The sequence below is a fragment of the Pecten maximus genome, chromosome 1 (assembly GCF_902652985.1).
Source record: "Pecten maximus chromosome 1, xPecMax1.1, whole genome shotgun sequence".
Classification (NCBI taxonomy): Eukaryota; Metazoa; Mollusca; class Bivalvia; order Pectinida; family Pectinidae; genus Pecten; species Pecten maximus.
Window position 1 is genome coordinate 55,397,590 of NC_047015.1, and position 23,139 is coordinate 55,420,728.

The 23,139-nt window shown below is 36.3% G+C and overlaps 1 protein-coding gene across 1 annotated transcript in view; it reads left to right on the top strand.

Annotated features, from left to right (window-relative positions):
• The window catches only part of LOC117338457, a 158,843-nt gene that overhangs the window by 46,130 nt on the left and 89,574 nt on the right, over positions 1–23,139 (top strand). The gene's annotated exons all lie outside the window — the stretch shown is intronic.

Here is a 23,139-nt window from a genome sequence, read left to right on the forward strand (position 1 = left end):
ACATCAAGGGGGTTACATTGTAACATCATAATAAACTCATGTCTGATATTAAGTCCATGTCTGATAATATGTTCATGTCTGAAAAATTGCCCATGTCTGATAATAAGTCCATGTCTGGTAATAAGACCATGTCTGGTAATAAGCCCATGTCTGGTAATAAGTCCATGTCTGGTAATAAGCCCATGTCTGGTAATCAGTCCATGTCTGATAATCAGTCCATGTCTGATAATAAGTCCATGTCTGATAATCAGTCCATGTCTGGTAATAAGTCCATGTCTGATAATCAGTCCATGTCTGATAATAAGTCCATGTCTGGTAATAAGCCCATGTCTGGTAATAAGACCATGTCTGGTAATAAGCCCATGTCTGGTAATAAGTCCATGTCTGATAATAAGCCCATGTGTGATAATAAGCCCATGTCTGATAATAAGTCCATACATGGTAATAAGCCCATGTCTGGTAATAAGCCCATGTCTGGTAATAAGCCCATGTCTGGTAATAAGTCCATGTCTGATAATCAGTCCATACATGGTAATAAGCCCATGTCTGGTAATAAGCCCATGTCTGGTAATAAGCCCATGTCTGGTAATAAGTCCATGTCTGATAATCAGTCCATGTCTGATAATAAGTCCATGTCTGGTAATAAGCCCATGTCTGGTAATAAGACCATGTCTGGTAATAAGCCCATGTCTGGTAATAAGTCCATGTCTGATAATAAGCCCATGTGTGATAATAAGCCCATGTCTGATAATAAGTCCATACATGGTAATAAGCCCATGTCTGGTAATAAGCCCATGTCTGATAATAAGCCCATGTCTGATAATCAGTCCATGTCTGATAATAAGCCCATGTCTTGTAATAAGCCCATATGTGATAATAAGCCCATGTCTGCGGTAATAAACCCATGTCTGATAATATGTCCATGTCTGATAATTAGCCCATGTGTGATAATAAGCCAGTGTTCGACGATGGGCCCCATGTCCAATAATCAGCCGATGTCTGGTAATAAGTCGATGTCTGGTAATAAGCCCATGTCTGGTAATAAGCCCATGTCTGATAATCAGCCCATGTCTGGTAATAAGCCCATGTCTGATATTAAACCAGTGTTCGACAATGGGCCCATATCCAATATTAGGCCATTATCTGATAATAAGCCCATGTTTGCTGATAAGTCCAATAATGTCTGTTACAGTTCACCAAATAAGTAACAAATAGGGTTTTCTTTGTCTAATATATTCCACCCATTTCCTACTTTTAGACTTTGGGTAAATACAGTGATTTTCTTCAGGGGACTGTTTGATTCACTTAAATGTTCATCTAGTGCGAACAAGTTCGTAAATCATTTTAAATCAATGCAGTTCATTCTGGAATGGCAATCAGTGACAATATATTTAGTGGTTGAATAAACAATCTATATGTCTTCATCATTGCCGTCAATAATCAGACCTTTCTTAATTTTTTTTATATCGCTCTTATTAATCTGTAATCTTATCATAAAGAAAACAAAAACACGCCTTTTGCACTGATGATCATTGTCAAGAAAACAAAAACTTTGAAAATTTGAATTCAATAAGTTTTTATTTGCTTGAACAACTTACGTAATTTGCATTACAAGATATTCTCAAATATGACAGCTAAGCTTTTGTTAAAGTGCTAATGCCATATTTCAATTCTGTAATTTTTTTTTGAAACGCGTTAAACGTAGAACTGAAGGCTGACATAAGATATCACATTTCTAGCGGATACGGAGACTGAAGATCGTGCACTAAGCTTTCAGATATTCCCCGAGCTGTAATGAATAATTATCATTTCCGGATGTGGGATATTTGATTTTTTTTTGCCTCTATTCCCTAATTATGGTAACAATTACTGATGTTTCAATGCAAATTTTAACGAAAATTATTCGATGAAGTTTTGTCACTTATGATGAAAGATGATTTGAAATTCTAAGAAAGTTTGAAGTCTTTCCTGAAAATGTGATGAATTGGTTAAAGCAAATGTCGGATTCAGTGGTTGGACATAATTTTTAATGAGCAATTAAAATGCAAACAGCTCCTATTTGGTATGGAAAGCCAAAAATCCCCACAATGGTAGTAGCCACATTTGTTTCGAAATTAAGTAAAGACAGTCCAATTTATCAATGTGTATTGAACTGAATTAATGTTTAAAATCCGGAGAAGATTTCTGCTGCCACTCACACTTCCCCATACATATATATAGGTTACAGTTTCTGTCTGTCTTACTTTATATTGTTTGTGTAGAAAACTTTCTTAAGTGAACAATTAATAGAAATGTGGTTTATTTTTCGAGACTAAACCCGACAATTTCTAAACTTTAACATATGTTTTTATTGGCCTGGCAGAATACTTGGCTTTTTATCCATCTTGACCTGTCTTAATTGACCATTTATACATCTTGACCTGTCTTAATGGACCCTTTATACATCTTGACCTGTCTAAATCGACCATTTATACATCTTGACCTGTCTAAATTGACCATGTGTACATATTGACCTGTGTAAATCAACCATTTATACATCTTGACCTGTCTAAATTGACCATTTATACATCTTGACCTGTCTAAATTGACCATTTATACATCTTGACCAGTCTAAATCGACCATTTATACATCTTGACCAGTCTAAATTGACCATTTATATATCTTGACCAGTCTAAATTGACCATGTACACATCTTGACCTGTCTAAATTGACCATTTATACATCTTGACCTGTCTTAATTGACCATTTATACATCTTAACCTGTCTAAATTGACCATTTATACATCTTGACCTGTCTAAATTGACCATTTATGCATCTTGACCTGTCTAAATCGACTATTTATACATCTTGACCAGTCTAAATTGACCATTTATACATCTTGACCTGTCTAAATTGACCATGTATACATATTGACCTGTCTAAATCGGCCATTTATACATCTTGACCTGTCTAAATTGACCATTTATGCATCTTGACCTGTCTAAATCAACCATTTATACATCTTGACCTGTCTAAATTGACCATTTATACATCTTGACCTGTCTAAATTGACCATGTACACATCTTGACCTGTCTAAATCGACCATTTATACATCTTGACCAGTCTAAATTGACCATTTATACATCTTGACCTGTCTAAATCGACCATTTATACATCTTGACCAGTCTAAATTGACCATTTATACATCTTGACCTGTCTAAATCGACCATTTATACATCTTGACCAGTCTAAATTGACCATTTATACATCTTGACCTGTCTAAATCGACCCTTTATACATCTTGACCTGTCTAAATCGACCTTTTATACATCTTGACCTGTCTAAATTGACCCTTTATACATCTTGACCTGTCTAAATCGACCATTTATACATCTTGACCTGTCTAAATTGACCATTTATACATCTTGACCAGTCTAAATCGACCATTTATACATCTTGACCTGTCTAAATCGACCATTTATACATCTTGACCTGTCTAAATCGACCATTTATACATCTTGACCTGTCTAAATCGACCCTTTATACATCTTGACCTGTCTAAATCGACCCTTTATACATCTTGACCTGTCTAAATTGACCATGTACACATCTTGACCTGTCTAAATCGACCCTTTATACATCTTGACCAATCTAAATTGACCATTTATACATCTTGACCAGTCTAAATTGACCATTAATACATCTTGACCAATCTAAATTGACCATTTATACATCTTGACTAGTCTAAATGATGTCGTTGATTCAGATGAGTTGTGACCTGAAATGTGATGAATTGGTAAGCAAATGTCGGATTCAGTGGTTGGATAATTTTAATGAGCAATAAAATGCAAACAGCTCCTATTTGGTATGGAAAGCCAAAAATCCCACAATGGTAGTAGCCACATTTGTTTCGAAATTAAGTAAAGACAGTCCAATTTATCAATGTGTATTGAACTGAATTAATGTTTAAAATCCGGAGAAGATTTCTGCTGCCACTCACACTTCCCCATACACATATATAGGTTACAGTTTCTGTCTGTCTTACTTTGGCTTTATATTGTTTGTGTAGAAAACTTTCTTAAGTGAACAATTAATAGAAATGTGGTTTATTTTTCGAGACTACACCCGACAATTTCTAAACTTTAACATAGGTTTTTATTGGCCCGGCAGAATACTTGGCTTTTTAGCCCACCATCATCAGATGGTGGGCTATTCAAATCGCCCTGCGTCCGTGGTCCGTGGTCCGTCCGTCCGTCCGTCCGTCCGTCCTTAAACAATTCTTGTTATCGCTATTTCTCAGAAAGTGCTGAAGGGATCTTTCTCAAATTTCATATATATGTTTCCCTTGGTTCCTAGTTATGCATATTGCATTTTGAGACCTATCGGAAAACAACATGGCCGACAGGCAGCCATCTTGGATTTTGACAAGTGAAGTTTGTTATGGCTATTTCTCAGAAAGCACCAAAGGGATCTTTCTCAAATTTCACATGTATGTTCCTCTTGGTGTCTAGTTATGCATATTGCATTTTGAGACCAATCGAAAAACAACATGGCCGACAGGCAGCCATCTTGGATTTTGACAATTGAAGTTTGTTATCGCTATTTCTCAGGAAGTATTGAAGGGATCTTTCTCAAATTTCATATGAAGGTTCCCCTTGGTGCCTAGTTATGCATAATGCATTTTGAGACCAATCGGAAAACAACATGGCCGACAGGCAGCCATCTTGGATTTTGACAATTGAAGTTTGTTATCGCTATTTCTCCGAAAGTACTGAAGGGATCTTTCTCAAATTTCATATGTAGGTTCCCCTTGGTGCCTAGTTATGCATTTTGCATTTTGAGACCAATCGGAAAACAACATGGCCGACAGTCAGCCATCTTGGATTTTGACAATTGAAGTTTGTTATCGCTATTTCTCAGGAAGTATTGAAGGGATCTTTCTCAAATTTCACATGTAGGTTCCTCTTGGTGCCTAGTTATGCATATTGCATTTTGAGACCAATCGCAAAACAACATGGCCGACAGGCAGCCATCTTGGATTTTGACAATTGAAGTTTGTTATCGCTATTTCTCCGAAAGTACTGAAGGGATCTTTCTCAAATTTCATATGTATGTTCCCCTCGGTGCCTAGTTATGCATTTTGCATTTTGAGACCAATCGGAAAACAACATGGCCGACAGGCAGCCATCTTGGATTTTGACAATTGAAGTTTGTTATTTCTATTTCTCAGAAAGTATTGAAGGGATCTTTCTCAAATTTCATATGTAGGTTCCCCGCAGTGCCTAGTTATGCATATTGCATTTTGAGACCAATCGGAAAACAACATGGCCGACAGGCAGCCATCTTGGATTTTGACAATTGAAGTTTGTTATCGCTATTTCTCAGAAAGCTCTGAAGGGATCTTTCTCAAATTTCACATGTAGGTTCCTCTTGGTGCTTAGTTATGCATATTGCATTTTGAGACCGATCAGAAAACAACATGGCCGAGAGGCAGCCATCTTTGATTTTGACTATTGAAGTTTGTTATCGTTATTTCTCAGAAATTGCTGAAAGGATCTTTCTCAAATTTCATATGTAGCTTTCCCTTGGTCCCTAGTATTGCATTTTTGGACCAATCTGAAAACAACATGGCCGACAGACAGCCATTATCGCTAAATCTTAAATTTGTTATAAAGGTTCCCTTTGTTTGAAAAGTACTAGAGGGCTGTTTCTGAATTTACACAGATTAGTAAGACTTAGAGGAAGGGAAAAGTATAGAAAAGATCAATCTGACATGGAACCTATCAAGATCATTCAATGGTGGGCGCCAAGATCCCTCTGGGATCTCTTGTTATCCATCTTGACCTGTCTTAATTGACCATTTATACATCTTGACCTGTCTTAATGGACCCTTTATACATCTTGACCTGTCTTAATGGACCCTTTATACATCTTGACCTGTCTAAATCGACCATTTATACATCTTGACCTGTCTTAATTGACCATTTATACATCTTGACCTGTCTAAATTGACCATTTATACATCTTGACCTGTCTAAATTGACCATTTATACATCTTGACCTGTCTTAATTGACCATTTATACATCTTGACCTGTCTTAATGGACCCTTTATACATCTTGACCTGTCTAAATCGACCATTTATACATCTTGACCTGTCTTAATTGACCATTTATACATCTTGACCTGTCTAAATTGACCATTTATACATCTTGACCTGTCTAAATTGACCATTTATACATCTTGACCTGTCTAAATCGACCATTTATACATCTTGACCTGTCTAAATTGACCATTTATACATCTTGACCAGTCTAAATTGACCATGTATACATATTGACCTGTCTAAATCGACCATTTATACATCTTGACCTGTCTAAATTGACCATTTATACATCTTGACCTGTCTAAATTGACCCTTAATACATCTTGACCTGTCTAAATTGACCATTTATACATCTTGACCTGTCTAAATCGACCATTTATACATCTTGACCTGTCTAAATCGACCCTTTATACATCTTGACCTGTCTAAATCGACCATTTATACATCTTGACCTGTCTAAATCGACCATTTATACATCTTGACCTGTCTAAATCGACCCTTTATACATCTTGACCTGTCTAAATCGACCATTTATACATCTTGACCTGTCTAAATCGACCATTTATACATCTTGACCTGTCTAAATCGCCCCTTTATACATCTTGACCTGTCTAAATCGACCATTTATACATCTTGACCTGTCTAAATCGACCATTTATACATCTTGACCTGTCTAAATCGACCCTTTATACATCTTGACCTGTCTAAATCGACCATTTATACATCTTGACCTGTCTAAATCGACCATTTATACATCTTGACCTGTCTAAATCGCCCCTTTATACATCTTGACCTGTCTAAATCGACCATTTATAAATCTTCACCTGTCTAAATCGACCCTTTATACATCTTGACCTGTCTAAACCAGACTCTTAAAAATATACTCTGTAAAATTGTGTACATCCTAACCTGTCTGAACCAGACCCTTTAATGTCTCCGGAAACCTGTGTACATCCTGACCTGTCTAAAATGGACCCTTTATACTCTTAAAATCTGTGTACATCCTGACCTGTCTAAAATGGACCCTTTATACTCTTAAAACCTGTGTATATCCAGACCTGTCTAAATATGACCCTTCATACTCTGTACATCTGTGTACATCCTGACCTGTCTAAAATGGACCCTTTATACTCTTAAAACCTGTGTACATCCTGACCTGTCTAAAATGGACCCTTTATACTCTTAAAATCTGTGTACATCCTGACCTGTCTAAAATGGACCCTTTATACTCTTAAAATCTGTGTATATCCAGACCTGTCTAAATATGACCCTTCATACTCTGTACATCTGTGTACATCCTGACCTGTCTAAAATGGACCCTTTATACTCTTAAAATCTGTGTATATCCAGACCTGTCTAAATATGACCCTTCATACTTTGTACATCTGTGTACATCCTGACCTGTCTAAATATGACCCTTCATACTCTGTACATGTGTACATCCTGACCTGTCTAAATATGACCCTTTATACTCTGTACATCTGTGTACATCCGACCTTACTTTACATACTCCATGGCCATCAACCAATAGAAGAGATTCCAATCAGAAGCAATCATTGAAAATTTGATTTTTTAGGCTTAATGGTAGACATGTTTTAATTAGATTTCAAACCTCGTAGACATTCCATCCTGGCTATGTAGATAAAAATACATTTAAATTGGCTTTGGAACTTTCTGATAATTTCTGTATGACATTCTGAAGTCATTGAATTACTGATTAAAGTACAGACATTTGAATTAGATTTTGTACTTTCTGATAATTTGTGTAAGACATTCCAAGGCCGGAGATTGAGGATAGGGATCTGGAGGGGTCAAATTGGGTCAAACGTCTAGGTCAGCTGGCCTTATCAGGCTCTGTCCTGCTGTAACCTATGTATCGTGCTATGTAGATATCAAAGCCTTGTCATTCTTGTAGCACAGTCCATCATTCAATCAAGATTCAGATGTCAATCTTGTTTTTCTTCAGAAGTGACAGGACGAAATTAGGTTTTTTTTTCTCCCCACTGAGTTTTGTGTTGGAGAGAGAAGTAAAGGTTGGATGTTGGGTACATATTCTAAAAGTCAACGTTTTGTGATGTACAGAAATTACAGATTGCTCTGCAAGTTTTGGAAACAAAATGGCAGCATATCCGATGGTTGTAATTACATAAGACAGGACACAAGAACACACAGGGGTCTCATAAAACAGGATGTCAGAACACACAGGGGTCAAATTAGACAGGTTAGAAAAAAGAACAATTAGATAAGGCAGACTATCAGAATACTCAGGGGTCAGATTAGTAGGGTCGTCAGAATATTCAGTAGTTAGGTAAGACAGGATATCGGAATACTCAGATGGGATGTCGGAATACTCAGGGGTCAGATTAGACAGGATGTCAGAACACACAGGGGTCAGATTAGACAGGACACCAGAACACACAGGGGTCATATTAGACAGGACACCAGAACACACAGGGGTCATATTAGACAGGACACCAGAACACACAGGGGTCATATTAGACAGGATGTCAGAATACTCAGGGATCATATTAGACAGGATGTCGGAATACTCAGGGGTCATATTAGACAGGACACCAGAACACACAGGGGTCAGATTAGACAGGATGTCAGGACACACAGGGGTCAGATTAGACAGGATGTCAGGACACACAGGGGTCAGATAATTAAATAGAATGGATTTTAGAGTGAGGGATTGGTATGGTTACTATAAGCAAGACAGGATTTATAATGGCACAAATGTGACATGAATAGGGATAAATGACTTTTCTTGGTGAGATTCAATTTTGAGGGAGCTAGAAAAAAGGCGAGAGAAAATGTCATTGGGTGCTCTGTCAAATATGAGAAGTCCATCTGGTGTGAAGAAAAGGCAGAGTTAGAATGATATTTCCTGTGAAGGAAAGGCTCGAAGCTTTCAGCACGGAGCTGACAAAAATATCACTTGGTATACATATGACAACTCTGAATTGGGAATTAAATTATGCCTTAGAGGGGACAAGGTTGACTCACCCTCCCCAAGGAAAAGTTGCAGGGAGATCTTTATCACAGATTGTAATCTTAAGTGGTAAAATAAATAAATTAGAGTAGATTAATTCAGTTCTTGTGTACAGGGAAGTTTGTAATAGGATTACACCTCAGAAATGGAGCAGGAAATGTCAATTTGATTGACAGGTGTTTACAGGTATCAGGGATATAATTAAGTGTTCGGAGAAGCACTTTGAGAATATTCAGCCTCGCTACAGGTATATCTCTGGAGTTTCACTCTGTTTTTGTGATGGATTAACCTTGAAAAAACAAATTTCCTGTTTACTATGTCATTTTCTAACATGGATTTGCTTTTCAAAAGAATTAGAACATAATGAAATTTTATAAAATCATGTATTTTGCAAAAAAGTATTAAGAAAATATAAATTAGATAACTTTTTTTATAATCTGGAGGTCTTTAGATAGTGAATTTTCATGGCTGAGAGGATTTTGTGTTTTAATGAATTCATTTTCTCTATATATAAAGAAATTTTAAAGTAAAAAGCTCACTAGATTATTTGGAACTCTTTTTCGTTGGAGACACAAAAAGAGCACTAGCTGTATACCTAACAGGTATTTTGATGATGCAATCATAAAGTTAGTCAACAGAATATTTTGATATTTTTGCAGTTTTGAAAGGTTTGTACATTATGCTACTAGTTATCTGCAAAACAGCCAATGCTAAAAAAAGTAAACTTTGTACATTAGTTGTGAAACAAGCCCAGATAGTCTAAATATCCTCAGTATTCTTTGTTGTTTTTGAGGTATAAAAAAACTATTAAAACATTGTTTGCTAAAATATACAAGAAATATCATAACCAGTTATGAATTTGAGCTAGCTGTCAAAATTTTTCCACACAAACTCCACAAAAATATTTCTAACTTGTTTGTAATAATATTTCATGGGTTGTCAAAACCTGTTCTGGATTTAATGTAAACCAAACGTTGTGGTGATCTAGATTTACTTTTCGTTTGACATTGTTTGACATTGTAGTATGTTTTGTAATTCTACGGCCTAAAAGGTATGTGAAAAATGTTGGCTGTTTTTAGACTGGAGGGAGGAGTCCTTTTATTTGGTGCCCGCATGCTTTAGTGATGCATTTGAGCACTCGATTCCTAAGACCCGTTATAAGCAGGTTGCTATTAGCCATTGCCCCACATCAGTTTGACTCGTATAATATATATAAAAGTAACTGCATATATAAACATTTCTCCAAGAGTTTCACAACAACTACCTCTTCTCTTCAACTTGCTGTGTCAAAGTTGATAGACAAAACAGTCATTTCTCATTACTCGAAACACAATTTTGTTGCATTCTTATCAAAATATAAACACCACAGCGTTTGGGGATGGTTTCCGCTGGCTGCAAGCGATTCCGATTCCTGCTAACATTACAAGTGGTACTGACAGTTAACTTCCAAATCTGTCCTTCCAGCATCTGTATCAGGCTGTTCTTATCTCTTCGTCTTTTCTCCTGTGATGGACAAGTATTTACCAAAAATTTCTGATAGTGAGACAATATCCTGTTTATGTAGCATAAAACAGCACAAGTGTGAAAGAAAGCGTGTTTTGTAATTTTTGAGCTATAAATTGACAACTACTTATGCTAAGACGTAGATTTGACCTTGAGAATTTGAACCCAATTTTGCCTTATCTAGCTACACACTTCTCTTAGCAGAAGCATTTATGCATAGATAAGAAGAATATCACATCTTTTCATCCGACCAAAATTAATGTATTTGAATTTTCCAATTATATTTACATTAAAATTGCATTGCACCTACAAAAAAACATTCCAACAAGAATAAGCAATTTTGAGATCGATAATTTTCGTAGTAGTAAACTATTTTTGTGATGATTTTATCATTTCCATATTTAGAATACAAATGCAGATGTTCTTTTTTGTTTTGTTTTCCCATTAAAGTTATGTAATAACACTGTTCAGCAAAACTGACTTTATATTAGACAAATTCTCCACTTTTTTTGGTCAATTTAAAAAGATATAATTGATTAAGCAAGACTGGCTCGATACAAAAATATTTTGCATTTTTTTTTTTAAACCAAATGGTTTTGTAGACAAAACCATAGATTTTTTAAGATTTTGCATATTTAATCAACTCTGGGAAGTTTCAGCAGATGTATAATGTCATTTTGTTTACCATTGGAAAGGTATAACATTGATACAGAGGAAATCAGGAAGTTTCAAAAGAACGTCTGGGTGAAAGTGATGATTTCTCACATATATTATCTCCCCTGAACGAAATCTTTTTGATTTACTGTGAAGGTGTTGATGAAAAGGACTTTTTTTTCTCTTTGTTTGTGTTTATAAGCTTTTTGTGTTTCTGTCATCAACTAGGTGATAGTTTTGGTGATTGACAGCATTCTTCTAAAGAGTTTGAGATGTAGAAACGTTATTAGGGTTTTCATTTTCTTATCAACTACACTCTGCCAAATATTTGAGCTACTTATATATGCCCATCTGACCGAGATAGATCTTTCTAGAAGGAAGTACTTCTGATACATTTCTGGATGTTTTTTCTTTGTATTGCACAAACGGTGATTTTGGATTCAATGAAATGGAATCACTTTTGGTCAAATGTACTCTATGTATGAGCCGGGTCACAGCTGTGATGACAGACTAATTAGAGCAATTGAAATATTGTTGAACCTCATTGTCGGAGGACACAGGTTTATAAATAATTTCTGGGGACTATGAAAAAGACTGGATTTTATTATCAAACCCCCTACTACCATTACTACTACCACCACCAACCACCAACCACCACCACCAACCACCACAAAAAAAAAAAACAATAATAACATCAACAACAACAACAACAACAACAATTAGACATATTGTAATTAGCACTGAATAAAGCAAAATGTTAGAGAAAAAAAAAGGAAAAATGTAGATTAATCATTGTATGAAGCAGTTGTTGATGAATAATAATTTAAAAAGTACTGTTTTAGAAGTTAATATGCAAATATTACATAGTTAATTTAATTTTCAGATCTTCAAATAGTCACTAGTTTTAGAAATTAGATATGTATATTAATGACAGCCATTTTAAATTTCTAAAATTCCTAAAGTGGTAGAGATAGTTACTACATATGCATACATGGTAAGAGGTTTTGAAATCCCTAGCATATTTTTTCGTTAACATAGTTGTGTAGTGCTCTCATATGATTTATGATGTATAATTAATTGAAATAAATCTTTTTTTTTATGCTAGAAACATTTTAAATGTGTCTTCCGTCACTTTCCTGTAATTCGTTGTCAGGTCAGTAAGTGTGATCGTGATTCCAGTCCTTTGCTTGGTGTTTTAAGTCTAGACGAGATGTTACGATCCTCACACTGCTCGGTAACTCGTTTCTTTGATACCAATTCAGTTTAAAGTTTTTTAAGTCTTTTCCTTAGAAATAACGTATGGCATATGCTTTAATAGTTATCAAATAGACTTATCTTCGACAAGTCCCTGACTTGAACTGATTTGATAATTGAAATTCAAAAATCGGGATGGGGTGGGGGAATGATGTCGAATAGATCCAGTACCTTGGTACGATGGTTTTAACCCCTTGGGGGTGGGGGATGATTTCAAATATATCCAGTACCTTTATATGATGGTTTAACCCCTGGGGGTGGGGGTGGGGCTGGGGCTGGGGCTGGGGATGATGTTGAATGTATTCAGTACTTGGTATGATGGTTTAACCCCTGGGGCTGGGGCTGGGGCTGGGGATGATGTTGAATGTATTCAGTACTTGGTATGATGGTTTAACCCCTGGGGGTGGGGGTGGGGCTGGGGATGATGTTGAATATATTCAGTACTTGGAATGATGGTTTAACCCCTGGGGGTGGGGGTGGGGGATTATGTCAAATATGTGGTTCAACTTTTACAGATCTACCTTAGTACATTTCGATTTGAACCTGGTGGATGTTTGTCGATGAATTAGTACCAATGTTTGGCCTACAGAAATTTCTTTTTTTTACAGATTTCCAGTTCTCTGTATTATCACATTTGAGTACCAATCGTAAACATATGTAAACCTGCAATATATGTATTATCAAATCGTCTGGCCCTGTTGATCACCTTGAATACGACTGTACATAGTTCAGCAACCACATCCTGGGGAAAACCTTGAAAAAGACGCCCTGATAGAAGAGATAAGCTTATAATATCGGTCGTCTTTTCCATACTTTTTGCCTTAAAACATATATATAATTAGATATGAAAATTTTAGTTTTTAGAAGTCATGGTGAGCAACAGAACCCAACGTTAAAGCATTATCATCTTCATAAGATAATGTCAGTGTTTAGCTTCTGGCATGATGTTATTTTTGAAAGTATTTATACTGTAGGGTTAAATATCTAACAAAGGGATATTGAAATTGTACTCTGGGGGAAAAACACAAAATCTAATGAATATATGTTGAAAAAAAAAATTACAAAGAAAAATTTTGAAATTATGAAATTTTTAATTTTTCAATTAGTGAAGTTAACAAATCATTATAATTTTGGTTCCAGTTTTAGTGAAGCATTGATTAGATTTGAAAAGATTTCGGATAAAATCTATTTTTTGTTGTTGACAGGTGCTTGCTGAAGATAAGGCAGCACTGATGTTTTACCAGACATGGTTAACCGATATGTTGGTGACATCACACGATTTATGTTTACGATTAGATTAAGCCAGATCAGATATGAACCAGATTAGTTATATAAATTGTTGAAGCTCCTGTGCAGGAAAATGTTGACGAAATGGAATCAGAAATGAAAAAAGAAAAAAACAATTTTTTTTTTTTAAAAGAGCCGTTTTGGTGATGTTTTTTGGTCTGGTTGTCTTTTTCTGTCCTTCTCTACTTTGTTCTGTGTCTTTATCTTTTTTTCTCAATTTCTTTTTCTCTCTTTTTCAGTTACAACCTCTATTTGTCTCACCCTTTCTCTCACTCCGTTTACTCCATCTTTTTCTTTACTAGTCTCATAGAAAGTGTTATGTATTCAAAACACTGATAAAAAGCATTAAAAGAAAATATATTGGCTAGCTATTGGTGTTGTTTGAATAAACCAGAGGAAAGTAATCGAGACGTACCAATTCCTCAACCGTCTGCCCTATCAAAGTAAAACATATGGCAAGGTTTTGGTGATCAATTTGAATGCAGAATACATCGGAATTATACAAATGTACAATTACTGTAGCGTAATACTGTAAGTATATTGATTGTCCATGGAATGTCACGTTTTTACAGGAAAGTGAAGGTTTTCGTGTCTGTACAACCAGATTGGTGTTCTAGACCAAACCAAGGGCAGTTGTCCCAACATCCATAGACCTGGCACAAACAATGCCACTCAGATTGTCATGGTGGCCGTCTCGTGGCACACGTTCGATTTGATGTACCCATGATTTCCCATTCTGATATTAAATCAATGGCAAGCGATACATCTGCCAGCCGTCAAATTAACTTCAAATTTGGAACAGTTTCTCTGACATGATGGGTGAGATTTTTGGTCGAATATTGATCATTTTCCGCGGAATGTCATAACTTTTCTGCGCAATTATCCTGCCACCGTCTTGGAAAAAAAAGTTTTGTCATTACGAAGGCCTAATGAAACATTTACCTTATAACCCTCATGTGGTTTGTGGTGATGTATTACCGATCTCAAAAGGTCACTTACAAATGGTATTTTATTTAGTATATGTCTCTCTCGGGATGCTCAGCCTCCGAGTTTTACACAATACAGGGCAAGAAATGAACGACAATCCTCTCTCAGTTGTAGAATTCATTTTTATGATGTCATTGATAGCGTAGAGGTGACTTCCGGGGGTCGTATATGCACATCCGCAACATATGCTCTGTTCAGATCTCCATTGCCCTTCACTGATGTGGCACAGCAAGCGAGAGAATATTGACGACGTTATGCCGTCACGGACAAAATGTTGGTGCTGTCAACACATTTATCATGATTGTTATATCTATAGAACATTCCTGAATTATGAAAATAGAATCTGTTCTAAGCATGGAATTTTAAATAAATATAAGGAGTCTTTTATTCATTTTCCTTTATAAAACAGGTTGTGAAGAACTATTGTCATTCTTAATACACTCTCACCAGATGCATGAATTTTTAACAATAAAAGATGTGTGGTTACCAATTAAAAATATCAGAGATATAATGTAAACAACGTGTCAATTTAATGTGTCAAATCGGACCGGTGATTTCAATTAAAGGTTGTTATGAAGCTTTGATAACTTACAGATTCCTCTCCCGGTGTTATGCAATTAAACACTAAAAAAAAAAAAAGATTCTTTTTTTCTTTTTTACATGAACCTTAAAAATGTACCTGCGCACTATACACGAGTGCCCACTGTCCATGAATATTTATGGTAATATGAGGTATCCTCACTATCTAACAATATTTTCCGTGCAAAACAAAATTCCAATCTTTGTATGTTCAATGTCCTCATGTCATAATACAACTATTCCTTGAGAGGAATTCCATTGAATGACCTCACAAGAATTTTGGATTTTTTTTTTTTGTAAATTTTCCATTGAGGTATTTTTCACAAGTTATTTTTCGCAAGTTTCTAATATAAATCGCCCTGTTCACCACCTTGGAACAAACAGCTTGAGGGGAATAATTTGTAAAACTATTGAAGATGAAGAGAATTCACAACGACATTTACATTTATGAGTTGATTAGCATAACAACATGACAGTTCATAGTCTACATATTTTTTTGGCCAAGCCAGTCAAGTGTTCAGGCATACACATACTCTTTCACTTATAGCCTCTCACTATTTTGTACATTTGTCAATTCTCACTGCTCGAGTTGCCTCTGATTCTGACCAGTATTACAAACAGCGATAAAAAAAAACCTCCCAAGGTTATTGACGGTGAAGAAAGCTGCAGATTCTGGTGTAATTTGTGACTAGGATGGTGCCAGGGTGGCCCCATACCAATGATTTGAAGGCCAGCCTGGTGGTCCTCATCTCATCACACCATTGCTGTAGTGTTACTGTTGTAGGGGAAAAAACACCAGTGTGTACTTCAAGAAAAAAGCTGTCAAAGAAAACACCAATTATCTGGGGCAGGTCGTAAATTCTGTTTGCATTTTATTGTCGATAACGTGTAGACCACTTGTTTTACATACACGGTTTGTGTCTTATCACTTAAGGGTAAATGTTACCTTACTGTAATAGTACTTCCTCTTTATAAAAGAGTTACACACCATGACTATCATTTTATGTATGTAGTATAACATATACTGGATTGATAATCTATTTTCACATGCAGGATACATATATGAAATCAAAAGGGTATGATCGACACTCGGTAATATGAATTGTTCATATGGAACATCATCATCATCATCGTCGTCGTCGTTGCCGCCGTCGTCACTACCACCGCCATCATCATCATCGCAGCTGCCACTGCCATCATCCTCATCCTCATCGATCATCATCACCATTGTTGTCGTTATTGTCCTCCTGGTTGTCGTCGCCGTTGTCATCATCGTCGTTGTCATCCTCCTGGTTATCGTCATTGTCATTGTCTTCATCGTCGCCGTCGTCATATAATGGTGTTATATGAATATCTAAACTTTTTGACACTATTAAGTCAAGACTTACTGCCTAAAAATCTCTTGTGATGCTGAGAGGTTGTCTTTATCTCCAGTGGCACACATCCTTGATACTTGTCTCTTTGCTATTGGGTTCATAGCACTTCATTTTCTTATCCTGCTGATCGGAAAAAAAAAAAAAAAATCAAGAAATGGAAGACAAATTTGAGGCGTTTTTGACAGCTGCTGGGTGTATTTGCTGGTGTGTGTGGGGACAAAATCCTGACAGCGAAATTCTAGCGGAACATCTCCATTTCCACCAACGCTTCATCTCTGTCACGGTGATAATAACTACCACTGACATGTCCCCCATTTACTGTGTTATGTCAGAGATTTTATCACTCCTATCATACGATATCTAGTAGAAATTTGCAACATTAATGCATCTGATAACAGATATATGATTTCAATTTTGTATCAGGTTGGTAATGTTGGTCTATGTCGACCAGCTTGACTCCGTACTCACACGCTGAGAAACCTGAGAGCCTTGGTTTTTCCTACTTAATGTGTTTGAAAAGTTTGTTTTTTATTTGAAGGAGGTGAAAGATTTCCTTTCAAATGCATATTTTTCTTCAAATGGTTTACTGACACATTGTGTTACTTCTTTCATGTGGAACAAATGTCTTCCTTCAGCAAATGAAATGGAATTTTATTAATTGTGATATGTTAAACTTAAAATGCATAGGATCTATGAAACTTCTTCACTGAAACAGTGTCTGTTTTAATTGCTGTTTCTACATAATGAAAAATCATGTAAAAAAGTATTTTACCATGAAAAATGCAATTTTCTGTATGTAAAAAATTGGTTTTTAATTATTATTGGTATGATGACAATGAAAATATGACTGTCAGTATCCTTTTAATTACAAAGAAAACAAAACAATATAATTTTTAGATTTCTTGTTTGTAAATAACTCCAAGATGAGGCCTCATCAATTTTGTTCATTGATCTTCTCTAACATTTTTTTTTCTCTCACTTTCCTTTTTCCTACAAGCCTTGTTCTTTTTTCCCCCTTCTTGTAGCATGTAGGATTCCCCCACCAATACATCTACAATGTTTTTTCTGCACCTAAGATGCTGAAAACCTGCATCAGGAAAAAAACCCGGATGATGATGATGATGATGATGATGATGAGAGTGCAGATGAATTGGTGTTGCCCCATATTACCAGACAGAGTTATCTCCTCCTGGTTACAGCAACTTAGGGCTATCTCCCCATTTTTGTCAATGAAACCTACTTGTAGTTCTCAGCTGTAGTGTTGACAAGGGAAACAAAATTTAAAAAACAACAACAAATAAACAAAAATAAAAAAGAGGCGGTAAATTCTTAGCAATATCATAAATTCAACTTCTTGTCCCTTCACCATTCATGATTATGTTGCAAAGTGAATATATTCAACCAACGAAGACAGACTCAACTTCTTGTCCCTTCACCATTCATGATTACGATGCAAAGTGTAAATAGTATTCAACCAACGAAGACAGACTCAACTTCTTGTCCCTTCACCATTCATGATTACGATGCAAAGTGTAAATAGTATTCAACCAACGAAGACAGTTATTAGCTTGAAATATTAGGAAGAAAAACAGTTTGAAAACTGAAAAATTTATTAGCTCATTTGTTTAAGAATGTAAATCCATGATTACTACGGCCAAAAAGTAGAAATTATTACTGAATCATTTTCTTTATAACACCCTATTAGATTTAAAAAAAAAAAAAAAATCAGAATTAATATTAACATTTGAGTCGGTTGATGTAAATTGTAAGAAATTGTTATTGTTGATGTTTTATGATTTCTACGTTATATGACATTGAAATAAATTGACAATTACATGTCACGCAACATTGATTCCATAGTATGATGTCATACAACCAGTCATTGTTAACGGAGTGATATTGTTTTCTTATTCAGATACTAGAACAGCAATAGTATTAGGTATACTGTGCTTGGCTGATGGCCCAAATTTTATGGCGGGTTATTAAGCATCGGATGATGAATTCTCGTATCATCTCATTGACTTTTTATGTGCTATTTCTACCTTCATTACAGAAGAGCTCCAAAGTGCAACACTGCCAAATTGCATACAGTTCTTTACTCTGAGGAGCAATGCTGGTATTTAAATTTTTTTTTTTTCGGTTTGTTCTGCCGCTCACAAATTTAATGGAGAATAATTAGAGTTTGGTGTTTGCTGTGAATTAAGGTGGTACTCTATCATTATCCCGTGTTTTCTCAATGTAACAACTTTTTCAGGGTAATTTCGGAATCGCTATCTCCAACACCCAGGTGCTGTGATCATTATTTTTGTGCTCGGTTTTCAATTTAAATGCATTGGAGACCAGCAAACTGTTCTTTCATATTGTTTGATTTCTTTATTTTTGCATCTTGAATGTCATATAAAATGTAAATTTCATTTGTTTTACAACATTGGGAAACAAATTGTATCGACCTATATTAATCACGGTTGTTGGCCTGGAAGCATTAAATATTTTGTAATCTTGGGTAATATTTTTAATGCTGAAACAGGTCATCTTTCTTGTACAGAGCTTTTTTTAATGTACAAGACTGTTCTAAGTTTTAAATACTAATTTGGTGGTTTTTGAACCCTGTAAATTAAGCAAGCTTTGAAAAAAATGTAGCACCATGGCTATGAATTTTAGATGTACCGGATTGTAAAGAAAACTTTGGACACCTTTTAAAGATTTAAAAGTATTTTAGTGAAACTGGGATATCTGAATTTCTGTTATTAATAGTTCAGTTTTCAGGTAGCTGCAGACCAGCAAACCTTGTCTCTAGAATATTAAAATGATAAATGAAATGGAGCTTTCTAATTTTGGTCCCTGGGATATACAGATTTAGCTTGGCAATTCATAAAAAAAAAAAAAATCAGGGTCATGTGGCCAGTCTAGATGCAAACTTTCTGCCCTTCATTGCTTACTGTAGTAGATCAGTAAGGAAGTAAAAACCAGAGAAACCTTCAAGTTTGAGTGATTGGTTTATTTTGGTTAATGTCCTATTAACAGCCAGAGTCATTTAAGGATGTGCCAGGTTTGGAGGTGGAGGAAAGCCGGAGTACCCGGAGAAAAACCACCGGCCTACGGTCAGTATCTGGCAACTGCCCCATGTGGGTTTCAAACGCGCATCCTAGAGGTGGAGGGCTAGTGATAAAGTGTCGGGACACCTTAACCACTCGGCCACCACGGCCCCTTAAGTTTGAGTGATAACTAAGGTTTATTACTGTAATATCATTGTTTAATGTATAAAATTATGATCATATGTCATTACATGATTTTAAATGACCCCAACACCCAAACCTGTGTCAATATTTAGCTTCTAACTTCTCTATGAATATAAAATGTTACCATAAAAATACTGATGTTCTTTTGGAAAAAAAAAAAAGTTTTTCAGATGTAATTGCTAAAATGAATTTTTGTTTATATTCGGTTCTCTTGTAATCATGGAAAAAGGCGCATTAAGAATTAGAGTTAATCGACCATATGGCTATTATATTGACAAACTGGTGTTTTTGTAGAAAGCTTATAGGACCATGGCACTAGCCCTGCTCAGACCTCAGATTAAGGTGTATAAGACTTGTATGGGTGGTCAAGTCCGGCCAGTGGTCAGTGGTTCCAAATCTGCTGATAAAATCTGTTGGATCAGTATCTTTACTAAAGACAGAGGTACACACACATACATGACAGTGTATGAGTTTGACCGTGTCAGTCTCGGCCAGGTTACTAGCTTGACCAGTGTCAGTTTCGGCCAGATTACTAGCTTGACCTGTCAATTTAGACCAGATGACCGATCAGACCAACACATCAGGTGTTGAAGATAGCCGATTAGACTGAAGAAAAACAAGGTTTAGATAAAGGGAAGACAACTCCGCATTGACATTCCTTGCCGGTGCAGACTAAACATCTTCAAGCTGTTGGGGAGAAAAACGCACACTATCAAGATGAAGGCTTTCTCTGGGGTGGTGTTTGTGTTGGCAGGTCTTACAATGGTATCACTTGTCCAGATTATTTGTTTATTTTTGTAGAATTCAGCATTTCTGTATATCTGGTGTTGCATCTATTGGCACAAGATAATCAGTATAGTTCTGGAATGTCTCCTTTATCAAAGGATATATTATTATACCTCATTCAGAGGTGCTGAGTAATAAATCTGTACAGAATCCATAGAGCATGACAGAGATGAAAATTTCTTTGATACAATTCCAGTCTTTTTCTCATCCTGTCACTGAGTGCAAAGACATAAGTGAGAACGAGGTTAAAGGTAAATTGTCCATACTTACCTTCCAAGCTGCTGTTCGATTGAACTTTTTTGGTCTGGAATTAAGGCTAAGGTCTTCATTACTATTCGAGACCTGTGTCATTTTGAGTTAGAAAAGAGAGATCATTTCACTCCTTGTAATCGGCAGCTTCTAAGCTTTTAATAGACATTTTAGGGCTTCAAATTAAGGACTACAGGACTGAGGTAGAGTTCCTAAGGATTTGTGGTTTATGACTGCAGGGCTTGTGGTAGAGCTTCCTAGGGTTTGTAGTTGTGGACTGCAGGGCTTGGGGTAGAGCTTCTTAGGGTTTGTAGTTGTGGACTGCAGGGCTTGTGGTAGAGCTCCTTATGGATTTCGGTTGAGGACTACAGGGCTTCTTGATTGAGCTCCTTAGGGTTTGTGGTTGTGGACTGCAGGGCTTGTGGTAGAGCTCCTTAGGGATTGTGGTTGAGGACTACAGGGCTTCTTGATTGAGCTCCTCAGGGTTTGTAGTTGAGGACTATGGGGCTTGTGGTAGAGCTTATTAGGGTTTGTAGTGGAGGACTACAGGGCTTGTTGTAGACCTCCTCAGGGTTTTGTAGTTGAGCACTATGAGGCTTGTGGTAGAGCTCCTTTTGGCTTGTGGTTGAGGACTACAGGGCTTGTGGTAGAGCTCCTTTTGGCTTGTGGTTGAGGACTACAGGGCTTGTGGTAGAGCTCCTTTTGGCTTGTGGTTGAGGACTACAGGGCTTGTGGTAGAGCTCCTCAGGGTTTGTAGTGGAGGACTACAGGGCTTGTGGTAGAGCTCCTCAGGGTTTGTAGTGGAGGACTACAGGGCTTGTTGCAAAGCTCCTTAGGGATTGTGGTTGAGGACTACGGGGCTTGTGGTAGAGCTCCTTAGGATTTGTAGTGGAGGACTACAGGGCTTGTTGCAAAGCTCCTTAGGGATTGTGGTTGAGGACTACAGGGCTTGTGGTAGAGCTCCTTATGGATTTCGGTTGAGGACTACAGGGCTTCTTGATTGAGCTCCTTAGGGATTGTGATTGAGGACTACAGGGCTTGTTGTAGAGCTCAGGGTTTGTAGTTGAGGACTTATATAGGGCCTGAGTTAGATCTTGGTCTTTATTGCTTGTTCTGAGATTAGATGCTAGGTATTAAACTATGAACAAATGATAAAATGAGAGGTTTGAATTGTAACCCAGAAAGCTGTTTTGTCTGATGTAAAATAGTAAATCTATATCTTTCCTGATTTTCTTTATATTCAGAATTCAGATTAATTCTGTGGTAGATAGAATATAAAATAATAAATGACAATTTGAAATGTTTTGAAAACTATTCTTAGTCATTATGTAAGATGTTTCCTGCAAAACAGACACAATTGCAAAAAATGTTACAAAGTAATAAGTGATATATTTGTTATTTTGCTGGAAGCAGATGTCGGAAAGTTTGAATCCAAAGGAAAAATAAATTGATATATAAATATTTTATCAAAAGGATTTTTCACAAAGAATATAAACATCTTTCAGGGGTAATAAATTTTCCTTAAGGAAACAAATTAATTGTTTCCCCGTACAGCGTATATATATCGAAGTTGGTAATAAATGCTGGAGATTCAACCCGCACAGAGCAAAGCAGTAGTTTTTATGTCATATAAAAACTTATCTCCTTCATACAGACGGAGATGTGCTAAACAGTCACGTGAAAATTGGTCGTTGGTCGTTATCATCTCGGCATATAGTCAATAAAACGCTACGCTCTAGTGGACTTATGTGTTTTTGACCATTTGGTCAGGAAGTTTTAAGTGAAAGGAGAATTTACACAACGTATGTTGTATGTAGTTGAAAGTCTGTTTTAACAATTAAATAATTGTAATGTGTACATATGTCTGGAGATAGTCCTGCTTCAGATTTACTTGGGAGATCACTTTTGCCCTTTCCGCCAAAAAACAAGGGCCAGTATGTAGAGAAATTATGTACGGGTCTGATGCCAGCCAAATTTACTGATGTTCCGCCAGGATAACTGGATCTAGCGGCACCAAACTCATCTGATAACGCTGGGCACAAAATGTGGCTAACAACTGGTCCAGGACATCCGATTGTTTTTTGTCTTCTCTTGATAATTTCACTCTGAACACACAAAAATGATATAACTTGATGTAGATAAGGTA